The sequence below is a fragment of the Erpetoichthys calabaricus genome, chromosome 6 (assembly GCF_900747795.2).
Source record: "Erpetoichthys calabaricus chromosome 6, fErpCal1.3, whole genome shotgun sequence".
In the NCBI taxonomy this organism is placed as follows: Eukaryota; Metazoa; Chordata; class Cladistia; order Polypteriformes; family Polypteridae; genus Erpetoichthys; species Erpetoichthys calabaricus.
This window is the reverse complement of record NC_041399.2, coordinates 115,760,511-115,776,588: the sequence shown is the minus strand read 5'-3', so window position 1 is coordinate 115,776,588 and position 16,078 is coordinate 115,760,511. Positions and strand designations below refer to the sequence as shown.

The 16,078-nt window shown below is 39.0% G+C and overlaps 1 long non-coding RNA gene across 2 annotated transcripts; it reads right to left on the bottom strand.

Moving 5' to 3' along the window:
• Positions 1–11,021: 11,021 nt before the first annotated feature.
• Positions 11,022–14,552, bottom strand: LOC127528355 (uncharacterized). Of its 2 annotated transcripts, none has more exons than XR_007935243.1 (3): positions 14,319–14,552; positions 13,609–14,176; positions 11,022–11,101 (listed from the first exon to the last, which is right to left on the bottom strand). It is a non-coding gene; the product is annotated as an uncharacterized LOC127528355 (long non-coding RNA). The 2 variants fall into 2 exon arrangements; XR_007935244.1 differs by lacking the exon at positions 11,022–11,101 and having other exon boundaries at positions 13,533–13,855; positions 14,096–14,176.
• Positions 14,553–16,078: the final 1,526 nt, after the last annotated feature.

The following is a 16,078-nucleotide window of genomic DNA, read 5'->3' as shown; positions in this document are numbered from 1 at the left end:
CATTTTATATTTCATGTAACACTGTCTGTTGTTAGTGTTTTGTAAGCCTGTCTTTGGTGTGTGATATAGTGTTTTTCCAGAAAACAGGTGGCTGTAGAGCATTTTGGAGGGAAGATTAAGTGTTTGGCCAAGCTGTGTGCTGGTGTTGCAGACTGTGTACAGAGTTTTGAGACCGTGACATCAGTATTGCAGAACGTGCTTTAGCAATTGAAAAAAACTGTAATTTTCAAGTAGTTAAAGTCTCCCATGACTATAATATCCCACTATAAAGTTGTCTTTTCAATATTACTAAAAAGATGTACATTGAACTTAAAAGATGTGCAATATTATAAAATGCTAAACTCTCTAATTATCATAGGATCTTTAATAATAAAGATTCACTCACTACATGCTGCTCTATTATGCTGTCTTTCCACACTTGGCTGGACATTGTTGAAGTGAATATACATTATTGCTTTAATTTTGTAAGTTATAGTGGGAGTTTGGAATTCTTATGGAGTAAAATGAGACCATACCGTAATTTGGGCTAGACTGGAGGCTAGAGTCTCCTTACCAGACTTTGAATTGTAACATTGGGATTTTGCTCTGTTCCCAGTTTAGGGCTGATTGATTCCACCTGTTAAGCCCCTGCCAGGATTGCTATCGTATCCAGTATGGCTGCTCCTAGAGCCCTCTCTTCTTGCTTTTACTGCACTAAATCTTAAATCTTGTGCCGCCATCCTATAAATTGACATTATGGCACAAGGTTATAAAACCTGTAGATTATTAATAAAAATGGCACTTGTACACTCCACCTTCATCATCCCTGAGTTATGTATAGGTGGCCATCCCATCATATTTCCCTCTTGGACTTCTCTAGGCACTCTTAGTAACATTTTTAACAATGCCAGGCTCTGGATATTCTAGCCCCTGATATTTGACTTTGGAATTCCATCCTCTTTTTTCTTACTACTAAGGAGTGTTCTAAAACTTTTGTATTTTAGTAACCCTCTTCCTCGAGGCCAGTGCCATTTCTATATGCTTGTCTGTGTGTGACGCCCCGCATAGTGGGAATTGGGGACACCAGCCTACACTCTAGGTGTCTAGTATGTGGGACAGAGCGTGATAAGGATGATGGTGTAAGACAGAGAGACACGGACACACAAGGGTTGGGTTTTTGAAAAAATGATTTTATTTACAGGTGCACTTAAAGAAAAACAAAAATAATGTCCTGCAGGAAAAAGATATCTATACACAGTGCAATACCGCAAAGGACGCCCCAAACAGTTATAAAACAGAGCCCAAAATGATGACTATATACAGTATTTACAGTGCTGACTGAAAGTCCCAAATGAAAAAGAAAAATGCACACAAAATGGTGAAACTCATATATACACAAAGAACAAAAATAAAGCTGTCTTCCTCTGCAGTAATACAAGTCAGGAAGCAGATCCTCCAAACAGTGTATAGTACAGGGTTTACTAAAAAAAATATTCAAAATACAGAAAAAGAAAAAGTGTACATACAAAATAAACAGTACACCGCTAACCACAACCCAAAAAATACCAAAGTTAATCCAGACATATTTAAACAGGAAAAAAACATATTTACAATAATCAAGGCACAAGCGCAGTGATTGGTAAATTCAAGACTGTGTTCTACCAAGTGCCTCTCTCCCAGCAAGATCAACCCAGAAGACCCCCTTTAGAGGCTGGAAATTCCCTTTTGTATTAGGCGCCCTTACAGTGACCAATTTAGTTGCTGAATGTCATCCTTTCACGGGCACGGGATGATGTGGATGTGTCTATGAAAAATGGTGTCTCGCACCCAGTTCAATGTACTATAAAAATGCGAGCAGCCTTCAGCGCACACATAGCTGTGCCGGCCTTTGAGACGCGAATTGCACTTCTCTCATAAAACTGAAAGTAAGCCCTTTTTTTTTCTCTCTTCCCCAGGCAATTGCCCAGACATCTGCTGATACGGGATCCCTTTTAAAAGCCGTGGCAAGCCGATACTAAGACGCTTCGCACTTTCTCTTACTCTTGTAGCGTTATGAGGTCGTGGGGGGCACGTGCACGAATGGCAGTTGGACAACGGCATTTTGGCCGGACAATGGCAGAGCCGCCTTTCCACTCCTACACGATACCCGCCGTGATGCTCCCCAGAAGGCGCTCTAATCATCAGCGAAGACGTCCTTCTGCACTTTCTAAATAATAAAAAAAAGCTTTATTTCTTTATACCTATTTGCCTTTTCTTTTTTCCCAACAAATGCCTCTCTTAACACTGCACAGGACAATAAAGTATTTTTTTTATTGCTGGTAATGCCGGTGAGGCACATTACCACACTGTGCAGGGCTTTATGTTGTCCCCTTGTCAATTCTGTCTATTCGACTTAAAGACCTTCCCTAAAAAAACCCTATCTTGGAAATCTTTTCAAAGCATTCCATTTAGGATTGTTCATCACTCTAATTATACTCCTTAAAATAATTTTGCCATAGGTCTGTCCACTAATTCCTATTGTACCAGGTACTGCTTTGTATATGTTTTAGGAATGCCCCCCAAGTCTCAGCTTTCTTGTGTATCTATTGTTCATTTTCTCCCAAATATCTTTCACAATAACATTCTTTTCCTTCCTCATATGTTTCTTTTCCTGGACCTCTCAGTTCTCCCAATATCTTTTATTCACCAAAGGCTATTTTATCTATTCTAAATAGCTACAAAGGCATCTCTGATGTCTCTTCTCCTTTACATCCAAGCCTAACTTTTCGATCTTATTCTTCTAGAACTCTCAGCAGCTTTGATCAATTGGTCATCTTGTAACGGCCGACCCTTTACCCAGCCGGCAGATACACTACCAAGACCTGTGGCCTGGATGAATTACTTAGGCGAACCTACATATACCAAGCCGTACCTCTAACAAATAATATTTTCCCCTCAATCGACAGTTAAACACAAGCACACAAAAGCAGATAGGTAAAATAGGTGTATAAATATATTAAATGAAACTCAATAACAAAACAATAAAGCAAATTATATATATATATATATATATATATATATATATATATATATATATATATATATATCTATCTATCTATCTATCTATCTATCTATCTATCTATCTATATATATATATATATATACAGTATGTATATCCCTCCACCAAAGTAGCAACGTGAAAACACCATATATACAATAACAAACCCTCCCTTGCCCCTGTAACGTATAACAAACGCAAAACACAAATAACAATAATGAATGAATACTGAAATGACAATGAATGTGAACTTGAGTCCCGGTATATTACTGTCCTGAATACGGATGACTGATCAAGAAAAAATAGATGCATTTGAATCTTCTGAATAAATGGAACAATCTCACTGTGTTTCCTTGGCGCATGGTGGATAATGAAGTCCAACCCCAGGGTTTCTGGCGATGATTGAGCTGTCGTGAATCTGATGGAAAGAGAAACAAACAGGGCACAAGGCGCGATGTGAAAAATAGCAGGAAACGATGGTCTGTTGTCGTTAAATGAAATCTCCGTCTTTCTCCTTCCTCCTCTCTTTTTCCTCTTTCCCTCCTGATCATTTAAATAGTAATGAACTGGATGTAACTGAATGTGAACAGGTGCTTTCCATCCTAGGGCTGCGGTCTCTCTCCCTTTTTCGTCCCCTCTGCACTTGCAGGGTCAACATTCACTGACGTACACATAACGAACAGTAAACGGGATGATGGAAATAACACGCACTCAGCACATATATCGAATACACTATTACTATGTAGCCCCGCTACATTCTTGTTCACTCTGGTGCAACATCTGCAAAGTCAAATGACCTGTAGTTGCCATCATTTTCTCCTTCTGTTAATCTAAATTTTACTGCAGCAAGGGCCTTATGTCTGGGCTACATTTATCTACTAGATCTTGCTCAGACAATTTTTTTTTTTACCTTTTTCAAAAGGGCAAGCTTTGTGGGATGGGGTTGGGTGGCATAGTACAGTATTTTAAATGTTATTACTGCCCTTTTTATTTTTATGACCTTTTTATTTTATGATAAACCAGCTGATTATTATTTTGTACTACTCATTATTGTTATTAAATTTGCAATAAACATTTTTATCACAGAAAAATATTTATTTTTAAGTATATTCCCAAATATACTAACTAATCAATTTTTAAAATGCTTGACCCTATCACAGGCTTAATGATATGGAATTAAAAAAAAAAAACACCTGACTTCCAGCTTTACTACTGGGTTGTGAAAATTATCTGCACTAGAAGAGGACAAAGTAACAGCCTTTATATTGTGATGGATGGCCGGCGAGAGTTTCCGGCCCTCACCCCCAGGCCGCCAGGAGGAGCTCTCCCGACAGCATGGACATGCCCCGAATTCCAGCAGGGCCTCATGGACTTTGTAGTTTTTATGCACAGCCCTGCTGGATACCTTGGGGACCACCAGGAGTCACTGTAGGGAGGGTCGTGGACTTGTATGTGCCCTATAACCTGGAAGTACGTCCTGGTCACGTGAACAGGAGAGATGACGTACTTCCAGGTTGAAGAAAAAGACTTTTACCCTGACCCGGAAGTAATAAGGACTTGTGGACTGTTGGGCAGGAACACCTCCGGGTCAGGGAGTATAAAAGGACTCTGGGAAAGCCCAGACACTGAGCTGAGCTGGGTGGTAGGGTGGCTAAGTGTCTGGGAGCGGAGGAGAGAGTATTGTGATTGGTTTGTTGAGTATATGAATAGTGTGGAGTGGAGGGTGCTTTGTGCACATAATTATTGTACAATAAATAATAATTGTACTTTTACCTGGTGTTTGGAGTGGTACCGGAGGGTTCAAGAGGATGCTAAATGCCTCTACTGCTACAATATATTGCTATATTTGAAATTTATAACAAAAAACTACTTTGAAAATCATGAAAATAAAAATTGTAGCAAATACAATAACATACTTAAATGCAGAATGTTGAAGTAGTGAAAAATAAGGTTTTAAATTACTACTAATACAATGCTGATGTTTGATAATTGCAGAAGTGAAAAATGGCAATGTCCTATAATCAACACCATACTACATTATATAAAGTGATTGTGGTTCAATAGTAATGAAAATATGTTACTACAGAGATCTGTAAAATTGGTTAAAACAAAAACTAATGTATAGTAACACATTTTTATAAGGATTCATTCAGTGCTCATCTCTTCTTTCGTGTTCATCTGGCCACAAGTTTCCATGTACCTCACACTTTATATTTTCTCTAGCTTTGCATTGTGGATAGGACCATCTTGAATGCTGCAACCATCCTCTGCAACACTCAGCTACAATGTCATTACAGGCATCATTCATCACATTGATTAGAGAAACATGGTTGTGTGGTTGGTTGTAATCTTTCCACCTCCTGGCTGAAAAGAATTCCTTTATGGCATTTAGGAATGGTGAATATGGAGCTAGGAACTCCATCATTATCCGTTGATGGGAAGAAAAACATCCTCTTACTTGCTTAGTGTGGTGGAAACATGCCTTCTTCATGTTCAGGAATATGATGTTCGCAGAAGGTGTTTAAAAAGCTATGGAGATATTGGCTGTTATATGGACAAATTATAGAATTATTTGTACCCACTCCATTTTCTAAAATAGTGGCACACATAGTGATGTTTCCCACACGCTGCCCTGGAATATCAATTGTAGCTGTTTCACATAAGATGTCACATTTGAGATTGGAGCAAATTAAACCCAGCTTCATCAACAAACACAAGGATATTAGACCTTTCATTTCCTTCTAAATCTATTATTATCTAAAAACATGAATTAATGTATAGCTTCTTTGCTTTTCTACATCAATGTGTAATGGCTGACTCACTCTCTCTGAAGGGCAGCTACACCACCAAGACCCATGGCTTGACAAGCTGAGGAACGTTAGACCCGACAAGCCATACTTCTTCGAAATAAACCTTCCAAATCGACGATCAAAGATAAACCAAAAGACAAACAATATGTAAAATAATAAAGTGAGAATATATTAATAAAAAAGGAAATGAAACTCCAAACTATATATATATATACTAGGGGGCTCCGCCCTCTGCTTGCTTTTCTCACCCACCCCCGGGTTTGGTTTACTGGATATACAATTTAAAGAGATTGTTATTTTCATGGGAATTGTTACATATGCATTATTTTCACTTTTGCTTTAAAACTTTTGTAAAAACAATACTGTACTTGTCCTTTATTTCCAGCCCCGGTCGTGGTTAAATCTCTTTCTCAGAGGACGTATAACACTGCTTGCGTTGTGAAGGGGGGTGGCTGAATGCACACTAAGGAGAAGCGGTTGGATCATCTGCTGGCTTGTTGGTGCTGTTGCTGCTGCTGCTGGCGAGCTGCGTATTCTGCTTGACGCGCTGCATGTCGATCATTTAAAAGCCTGTACAGCAGCTGTCCTTTTGCCAGTTTGCATCTCTGCTGCTTGCATTGTGAAGGGGGGGATGGGATGGTCGGCTGAATGCATGCTAAGGAGAAGCAGTCAGATAATCTGCTGACTTGCTGCTGCTGGTGAGCTGCATGTTCTGCTTGATGCTTGTCATTGTTTTAAGAGCTGGGAGCACATGAAGTGTGTCTGCCAAAAGCATTCCAACAACTGCTAGGTTAGATGTCCGTGAACTTGTTTTAAATGTTGTCTCACTGGCTTGTCTCGTGTGAGGTTAAAGTGTCTCTCGCGGGATGTCAAATTATCTTCCGAGAATATCACGTCTTGTCTCTCTAGTCTCCCTTCCAAGATTTTTTTTTATAATATATATATATATATATATATATATATATATATATATATATATATATATATATATATATATATATATTTTTGCAGCTGGAGATCCACAAAGGGAGAAAAAATGAATCACGTATCATAAAGTAGTTTTTATTCCTGAGCTTTCAACCCCTGCCAGGGGTCTTCATCAGAGGATATATATATATATATATATATATATATATATATATATATATATATATATATATATATATATATATATATATATATATATATATATATATACTATATATACTGTATATATATGTATGTATGTATGTATGTCAAACCCCAACCAGTCCCGACATAACACTCAACCCCATAAGTGACCAGCGGAATGTTATAATAAAAAGGTGCAGCAAAAAACTAATATACAACACGAACCTTCCCTTAACACCACACTGAACATGAAATCAATGAGACACATGGAAAACATGAAACGTACATAAAAGTCCAGAATATTAAACGGAAGATGAATAATATTTGTGAACCTTGTTCAGCTGGAAAAGTGTCCTACGGCAATTATATATGGATGAAAATGATGGCTTGCTCCCCTCTCCAAACAACAAGAAACAGTCTCTTCGTGCTTATCCTTGGTGAGCCGGCGTAGTCCAGAACCCCAGGGTTTTACGTTGCAAAGGTGAAGTTGTCAGGCATTGAAAGTGGCAAGCAGAAAAAGGTGTAGGTGATCTGGATCAGTGCTTTCTCCTGGCTCTGCAATGAAAGTGTCGGAATAGTAAAATGGGATTTCTTTTTTTTTCTTTCTTTTAATCTTCCTGTGTAAATAGTGAATATAGTGAATGACCCGGATGCAAATGATGGGATTGGCAGGATAAATTATCATGAGGGACCACAGTTCCACGGTGTTATCCTTGCCCCTTTGTTTACATAGACACATAGACCATGTAAACATGACAACGCTATGAAAGATGTAATTCAGCACAAAATAGATTTATGACGATGTTAATCATGTAGCACCACTACAAATGTATGTGTCACAGTAGCCAGTGTCTAAGTAATCTACAAGTAAAATGGAAGAAAAAAATGAAAAATACTGCAACAGAACATTTTACTGTAAAGAACAAAATAATGTACCTCTACATACTGTACTGGAACCTCAGCTTCTTCACCCTATTGTGGTTTCTTTCAAAAGGTACCTTGTATAGCTGCTTCATTGTGTGCTTCTTTAGCACTCTGCCTATTGTGGAGAGACTTACTGAAGTGATGTTCGAAAACGTATCATTATCTGCTAGGCTTTTGCTTTGAAACTCTTGTATTGTGATTGCATTATTTGCAATTACAATGTTGTAAAGTTCTTGTTCCTGTTGTGGAGTAAAAACCATCTACCACCAGAGCTGGGTCGGCATGTGATCCTATTGTAAAAACAATTTATATGATTTTTGTTCTTAATCTATAAGAGTATTATTAGAGTAGCAATGCAATACAACAAATAATGAAAGAAACAATTTGCATAGTTTATGAGACAACACAGTTGTTTTCCCTTCTAAATGTTTGAATTAGGAATGAAACAATGGACCATCCTACATTGGCTGCACCCTTTGTCCAGCATCTTCCATAGTAAGACCATGATTTATGATTCTGGCTTACATTTCATTAGGCACCCATCTTCATCTGGGTGGTTTTCTGCCTTCATCTGGTTGTCATTCTCTCATACCACCACACATTCTGCCTCTTCTTCCTCTTTCATTGACAGGGAATAGGGTTTGTACAGCATTAGCATTTTTACCAAAATAATTACCAAATTTAATTGAGAAATAAACAGATTTATACAGTATGCTCTACACTTGTATGAAAGACCCCTGTGAGCTGTATTTTTTTATGTGAAGCAAGTGACATTGGTTGATCTTATATTGAGATTACCCCTCTTTAAAAATCCTATTGAGGAATCACATGAGAATAATTAACTAATTCTGCAGTGGGTTGGCACCCTGCCCAGGATTGGTTCCTGCCTTGTGCCCTGTGTTGGCTGGGATTGGCTCCAGCAGACCCCCGTGACCCTGTGTTCGGATTCAGTTGGGAAATGGATGGATGGATGGATGGATAATTAACTAATTATTGTCAGGTATTGTTTAAAATGACTGGAGTTTACATTTATATTGAAATGTTAAGTATATGTTGTATATGTTATGAGAAATCAACTAATTATTTTGCTTAAGATGGCTCACACAATGACAAAGCTCCTTCATAAACCTCTTACCGGGTACTGGGCCAAGAGGGGTTCAAAAATGTTTTAAAAAATCTACAAAAATCTAAAAAAACTACACCACACATTGACACAAACAATACCTTGTTTTCGCGATGGGTGCCTACTACACACTCATAATGATCACATTGTTGCAGTATGTACAGTTGATTTTTGATCCAGTATGAAATCATATGTGGGGTGCGTCATAAAAAAAACAAAAATTTAAAAAAATCATAGTAATTATTATGTACAAGAAACACCCTAGTGTTATACATTAATTGAAAGGTCTCAATGAGTAGATTTCAACCACTGCATTGAACCATCGCTCCGACTGTGCAAATATTCACCATGGGCCAAAAACCAGAGAAACCGTAACATATAACTTTAAAAAACAACAGCAAAAATATACAAGTGACATATCAGTACTTATAGCAGATTCTACTAATCAAACGAAGCCCAAATATGTCACTGTTCAATGTACCAATCCTTAGAAAGCAGCAGGGCAGCCATGCTTTGTACCAACCATCTGGCGCTTCTGGGAAGGGGTGGCTCTTGCTGAGTTGGTCATACCATGCCATTGGAAAGCTGAGACTGTGATGTTTCCAACGATATGGCACACGGCCATGTTTGAACAAAAGGAGCAGCCCAGGCTTGCATAATGAAGTTCCCTTCTCATCATGTGCATCTAAATTTTCATGTGTTCTTGCACATAACTTCACAAAACAACAGTGAACATATACAAGTTATATATCAAAATTTACAGTAGATTCTCCTCAACAAAACAAGCTCCCCCTTGTTTTTCTGTAGTGGACCTAACATGAGTTATACTCCATAAAAGGACAGCTGGGCATGACAGATTGGTGTCAACCATCTAGTGTTTCTGGGCAGTGGGTCATGCCATCAAAAACTTTTTACCATTGTATAGCTGCAACTGAGCTGTAACATGCCCATATTTGAAAAAAGGACAGCCATAGGTGAGCAAAATAAATGAAAAGTATGTGTATGTGAGTGAGTGTGTGTGTGTGTGCATGTGTGTGTGTGTATGTAGAACTAACTCAATTTAACATATACAAACTATTTTCATTTAGTACCCATAACACTTTATTTTAGTACTAACTCAGTGATTACATAATTGAGCCATTTGAATGATGTCTGAATGTATTTGTTTTTATAGAAAAGCAATGGGAAATGATACACTGTTGGGACAAAATAAGTTAATGGTGTGGGAGTTTATAGATGTAGTTTTGAGAAGTGCAAGGCTGCCTTGAGAAATGAGCCGAGGCAAGTGGGAAAAACTATTACTACATGCATGACAAAATAGATGGTGCATTACAAATGTTACAGTTTTTTTCAATTGCTTAAATGTATTTTCCAAAGTGCTATCGTCTTTCTCAAAACCATAAGTGCAGTTCCCAAGTAAAGGCAGTAATCACAGTACTTTATCGCTAGTGCAAAAGAACCAAAAATGCACACAAAACAATGACAACATGCGTAAAAACACACAAAAAGAGTTATCACTATAATACTGTCACCATAAAGGAAGCAGTACAAGTACAACAATGTATTTCTTGTATAGCCCAAAATCACTCAAGGAATGCCTGAATGGGCAGCCCTCCAGTACTGTCGAAAATGACAGGAAAAAAAACACTCCAGGGGAAAAAAATTGGAAGACATCTTGAGAAAGGCAATTTGGAGAGAGACTTGCTTCGAGGTAGGTTGGGTGAGCAATGAGTGTCAAAAATGGGGTAATACAATACAAAAAAACAGAACACAAGTAATCCTCTTCACAGAGCTAGATGGCCAATCTATCATTGCCACCTCAGAAATACAATACAACAGTTCAAACTATGCAAGAACAAATTATAGCACTCATTAAATACAGAACTAACACATATGAGGATTCAGATCTTTTTAAATATATCATAAACAAAGTAGAAGCAAATTAAACTGAAATTGAAAAACAACAATGTCTGTCCATCAGCTAATTATAGAAATACTGCCAGCCAATCTGATGAAAGGCTCCTTCTACCCCATGATTCCATTGCTCCTTTATCTGAGATGACAGGCAGGAAAACAACTTGGCAGTAGAGCATTGGCACTGAGTGCCACATGAAGATACTGAGAAAAGAAACAGAATAGAGGAGGATTAGAAAGTTTATGAATATCACATTGCTTATATTTTAGTACTAATGACTAAGAACAGAGATGCAGTATGCACTGTTAATTTGTAGTTCTACTCAGAGTATGTGAAACTGAAGTACTGAGTCTTTAGCCTGAATTTAAACGCTGAAAACGAAGGGGCACATCTTATAGTATCAGGTAGACCATTCCACAGTTTTGGACCCTGTAACTAAAAACTCGACCTCCCATTGTTATTTTATTAATCCTTGGAATCATAAACAGACTGGCATCTTGAGATCTTAATGTGCAATCCTACTTGTAAGTAATGGTAAGTTCAGATAAGTAAGCAAGGCCTCTGCCATTTAAGGTTTTATATGTTAAAAGGAGAATTTTGAAATCTGCCCTAAACTTAACTGGGAGCCACTGTAAGGACTTAAGAAATGGAGTTATGCGTTCATATTTCCTTGTTGTTGTAGAGAAAAGCCAAGCAAAATGACACCTTTTATTGGCTAACTAAAAAGATTAAAATATGCAAGCTTTCGAGGCAACTCAGGCCCCTTCTTCAGGCAAGATGTAATAAAGTGTAAAAGGCGCTATATAGTGCCCGACCTGGCACAGACTGACGCAGAGGCACATGTAAAAACACACAAGCATTTTATTTTTCTTCAGCTGGAGGGCACATCTTCCCTGTAATCCCTCCAGCCACAACACAGTCCCAAAAGCACTAAAGGCAACACAAAACACTTCTCCTCTGGCACCACCACTCCTCCCAGGCAAACTCGTCCTCTTCCTCCCGATTCTGGCTCCTGGGTGGTGGATGCTGGCCCTTTGAATAGCCCACCCGGAAGTGCTCCAGATGCTTGATCACCTGTTGCTAATTGCACTTCCGGGCGGGGCTGTAGAGGTGTCCACAAAGGCTCCATGCAGCACCCCCTGGCGGCCACCCCAGATCCCCACAGGGTTGTGGAGAACTCCATCTCCCATGGAGCCCTGCGGGAAACTGAGGCACCAATGTCACCCAGGGAGGCTGCCACCAAGCGTCCCGGGGGAGGTACTGAGGATCCCATGGCTGCTCCCCCGGAACATAAGTAGAAGGGGTGTCCTGGCCTGGCATGGGACCCAGCCGCCCACCACAACAGAAACTGGAACTCCCTGTGTTTATATACACACTAGGACAGACACAGCATTGGAAAAACTTGAAGTGAAACATCTTACATGTAAAAAATTAATAGACCTCTCTAGGCTAAGATTCATTTAGCAAGACAGGAGAACAATGTATAGTCAAGATCTTTTGATAAGATAACTGTCCAACAAAGCCTTTTGTAGTTTTTCACTATATCCATAATGGCTAACACGGTACAACAACCTAATACTGAAAGCTGTATAAAGAAAGATTTGAGCAGAGAGTGCACATAGCATTGTAGTAGTTAATCCTACTAGAAATAAATGCATGAATTAATTTTTCAGTATCCTGTATAGAAAATACCTTCATTTACCAATATTTAAAAGATGGAAACAACATTTTGGATACTTTTGTAAAGTGAACTTCAAATAACATGCTTATTGTTAAAGATAACCCATAGATCGTGGGCTGATTAAGTAAATCTATTCCAAAAGAGTTAAATAATGGCAAAATATTGTTTTGATATTGTTTGAGGGGATGAAGAGCATCATTCCGTCTAATAATTAACATTTATCTGTGTTCAAAGACAAGTAGTTCTCATCCATCCACTCCTATAACCCACTTACACATTTAATTAAGGAAAACATCGGAAAAATGTAATTTGGTCTAACAGAAAGGTATAACTGGGTGTCATCTGCATATGAATGAAAATTAATGTTATGTTTTCTAACAATATTTCCCAGTGGAAAGGTCCCAGTACTGATCCCTGCCGGATGCCACCTATTACTTCTGTGTATAATGATATAGAACTGCCAGCACATTTCTGTATGTACTGGAATCAATTTGATAAATAAGAACTAAACCAGGCAAGGACATTGCTTGTAAGCCCAATGTCAGTTTCAAGCCTGTGTAGTAAAATAGAATGGTCAATGGTGTCATAAGCTGCACTTAAGCCTACCAACATAATCACAGTGCAATTTCTGTTCTATGTCCAGTGGGGAAGCCAGACTGGAATTTCTCAAATAAATTGTGATGTGAAAGTTGAGACTGAAGGTGATTGGCAACTGCTTTATTGACATACATAAAGCCCCTAAAAATGCCAGATAGTTGAATCAAATCTAGTCACACAGCTTATTGAGTTGTCAATGTAAAATATATACATAAATAATATACAACAAAATTTAATTACACATTCAAATATAACATTCAAATGATGACATGATATAAAATGTGTTTTTACAATGTTAAAAAAAACCATTACTAAACATACAGTGATATCCTTTATTTTAAATACAATGTAGCCCTCATTTGAAACCCTACTGACATCCGGTCTCTTCTCTCTGACCACAACATTCCATCAGCATCATATCTGATATCTTACCTTTTAAGGCAGAGGGGGAAGAACATTCTCACCCTAGCATGCCTCCAAACTGATGTCTTCACAAGCATGCATCCATTGCCTCTAACAGAGATACAGTATGTGCTCTTGGAGCTAGTGGTCATATGCATTCCACATCCATGCTTAGAAGAATTTCTCAGTTAGGTTGAGGAATGATGAACAGGGTTATAAGAACTTCATTGACAGACCATTCCCTGACGTGACTGGAGTGATGAAAACCGGCATTGTCCTAAATAAATACATATTGCGACATTTTAGGGCTCAACACTCCACTCTCATTCTCAAGAATGAGATCATTATAAAAGCCCTCAATAAATCAAGAAGATGAACTGCGTTGTAGGGTCTAATGGTGGGAATGTGGTGGATTACGCCATCTTTTGGTATGGCAGCACACATGGTTTGATACCATTACACAGCACAGGTATATCCACCATGGCTTGAGGGCCTAATATTGTTTCTGCCACGTCACCTGATTTTGTACAGGATGAATTCATCTTCATCCCCATGCACAAATGTGTATGTGGTGTCAGTTGTCTCCAGCTCCATCACTCTGCAAAGTAAATATCAGAAAATATGGTCAAATTACAAATAGTGTAACGCAGCACTCAAAACAAAATTTAAAACACATCTATACATTATGCTGCATGGTCTCAAATTAAATTGACATTTTGAAAAGAGAGACATTACTGTACCCACACATACAAGAATGTTTTCTACTTCATCCCCTCATTATTTCTGGAAAATGAAACAGTGTAGAGCTATTTCCCTGATATAGCATGTGTCTTCAGCACCCTATTTATGGTAGAGACTGAAAGACATGATATTCTGAAAGTTGGTGTCATGGAGCAGAACTCTGATTTCAAAATGTTTAATTGCACTGTTAGCCCACAGCACATCGACAACTGCTAACTCTTGTTCTTATGTAAATAATGATCCTCTGCCACCGGAGTAGGGAAGTGGTACAATCCTGAAATGGCACAAACATGAATCCATGAATTTAATAATACAAATGCCTGTTACAGTTCTCACACAGAAACCGAAATGTATACAATTGATATGAAATGTGCAATGTTAAGGATTTTGGTTGCAGTATATATACGTAGGTTAATATCATGGATGCCACCAAGGTGCTTCTTAGTTGCGGCTACACCCTTCACCCAGCCTCAGCCATACTTAGTGGCACAGATTACTACTGGGTCGACAGTGGTGGCCCTGATTTCAATTGATATGATTAGTCACCATTGCCTCCGCCTGCCTCTTCCACATCTTCTATGATCTCCTCTTCCCACTACACCACACATTCAGACACCTTTCCCTCTTCCTCTTCCTCTGCCATTTGCTGCTTGCTCCATTATTTTCCGGTAGCAACACTCAAGAAGACACATTATAAAGGTTTGCAGTTAGTAATTGGTCACAATTATTCATGAATTGCACATCTGGAATGGGATGGTGCTTGTTTCCCTTGTGGGGAACATTAGTGAGAAGCTGATCAGTAGCTCATCAAACTGCCCAATGAATACACTGCTCATTGTACATTGTATTTAACATACAACAATTTATACAATGATTCACTGTGCCAATATGAATGAGAAATGTATATTGCTGACTGATAAAAGGACAAACTACTGTGACTGACATATCAAACAATTGAGAATTGTATCTGTACAATGCTAGTTGTGTCTATCCAATGATGAATATACTTGTTTATTTGCAAAATATGATATACTGGTTGCAGTTACTGCATACAAAGTAGAAAATGAACAGTGCTGTGGCCAACAGCATTTTTATTGTGGAATTTTTGAGTCTCTGTTACGGGAATGAGATTAGTGTTTTGAGAAATGCATTTAAGCAATTGAGAAAAACTGTAATAACAGTGCTAATGTTTGTGATCCGCCATCTATTGGAAAGAAAAATGCATTGTATTTTATTGTTAAATGAAAAAAGTGGTGTTTTTTCTAATACACTTAAACAGTATAATAAATCAATACATGTTGTCGCAGGTGGCTGGGGGGGCGACCCGGCTGGGGCGCCCCGGAGGACCGGAAGATGACTTACGCCTTCCCCAGACCATGTGGGGGCGACCGCCCATGGCGGCTATGGGGACCACGGGTACAGAGCTTGGAAGCTCATCCCTGTAGCGGCCCGTGGTCACCGCTAGGGGGCGCCCCAATGGCTTGGGAGCCCTGGACTTCAGCACTTCCGCCACACCCGGAAGTGCTGGGGGGAAGAGGATCGGGGACACCCAGAGTGCTACCGGGTACACAGCCGGCACTTCCGCCACACTGGGGAGTGCCGGTGGAAGTTTGCCGGGAGGCACCTGGAGCACATCCAGGTGATTATAAAAGGGGCTGTCTCCCTTCATTCAGGACTTGAGTCGGGTGGAAGAGAGACGAGGTCTTGGAGGAGGCAAGGAAGCGGCCTGAAGAGAGAGAGAAGGCATTGTGTTGTGGCC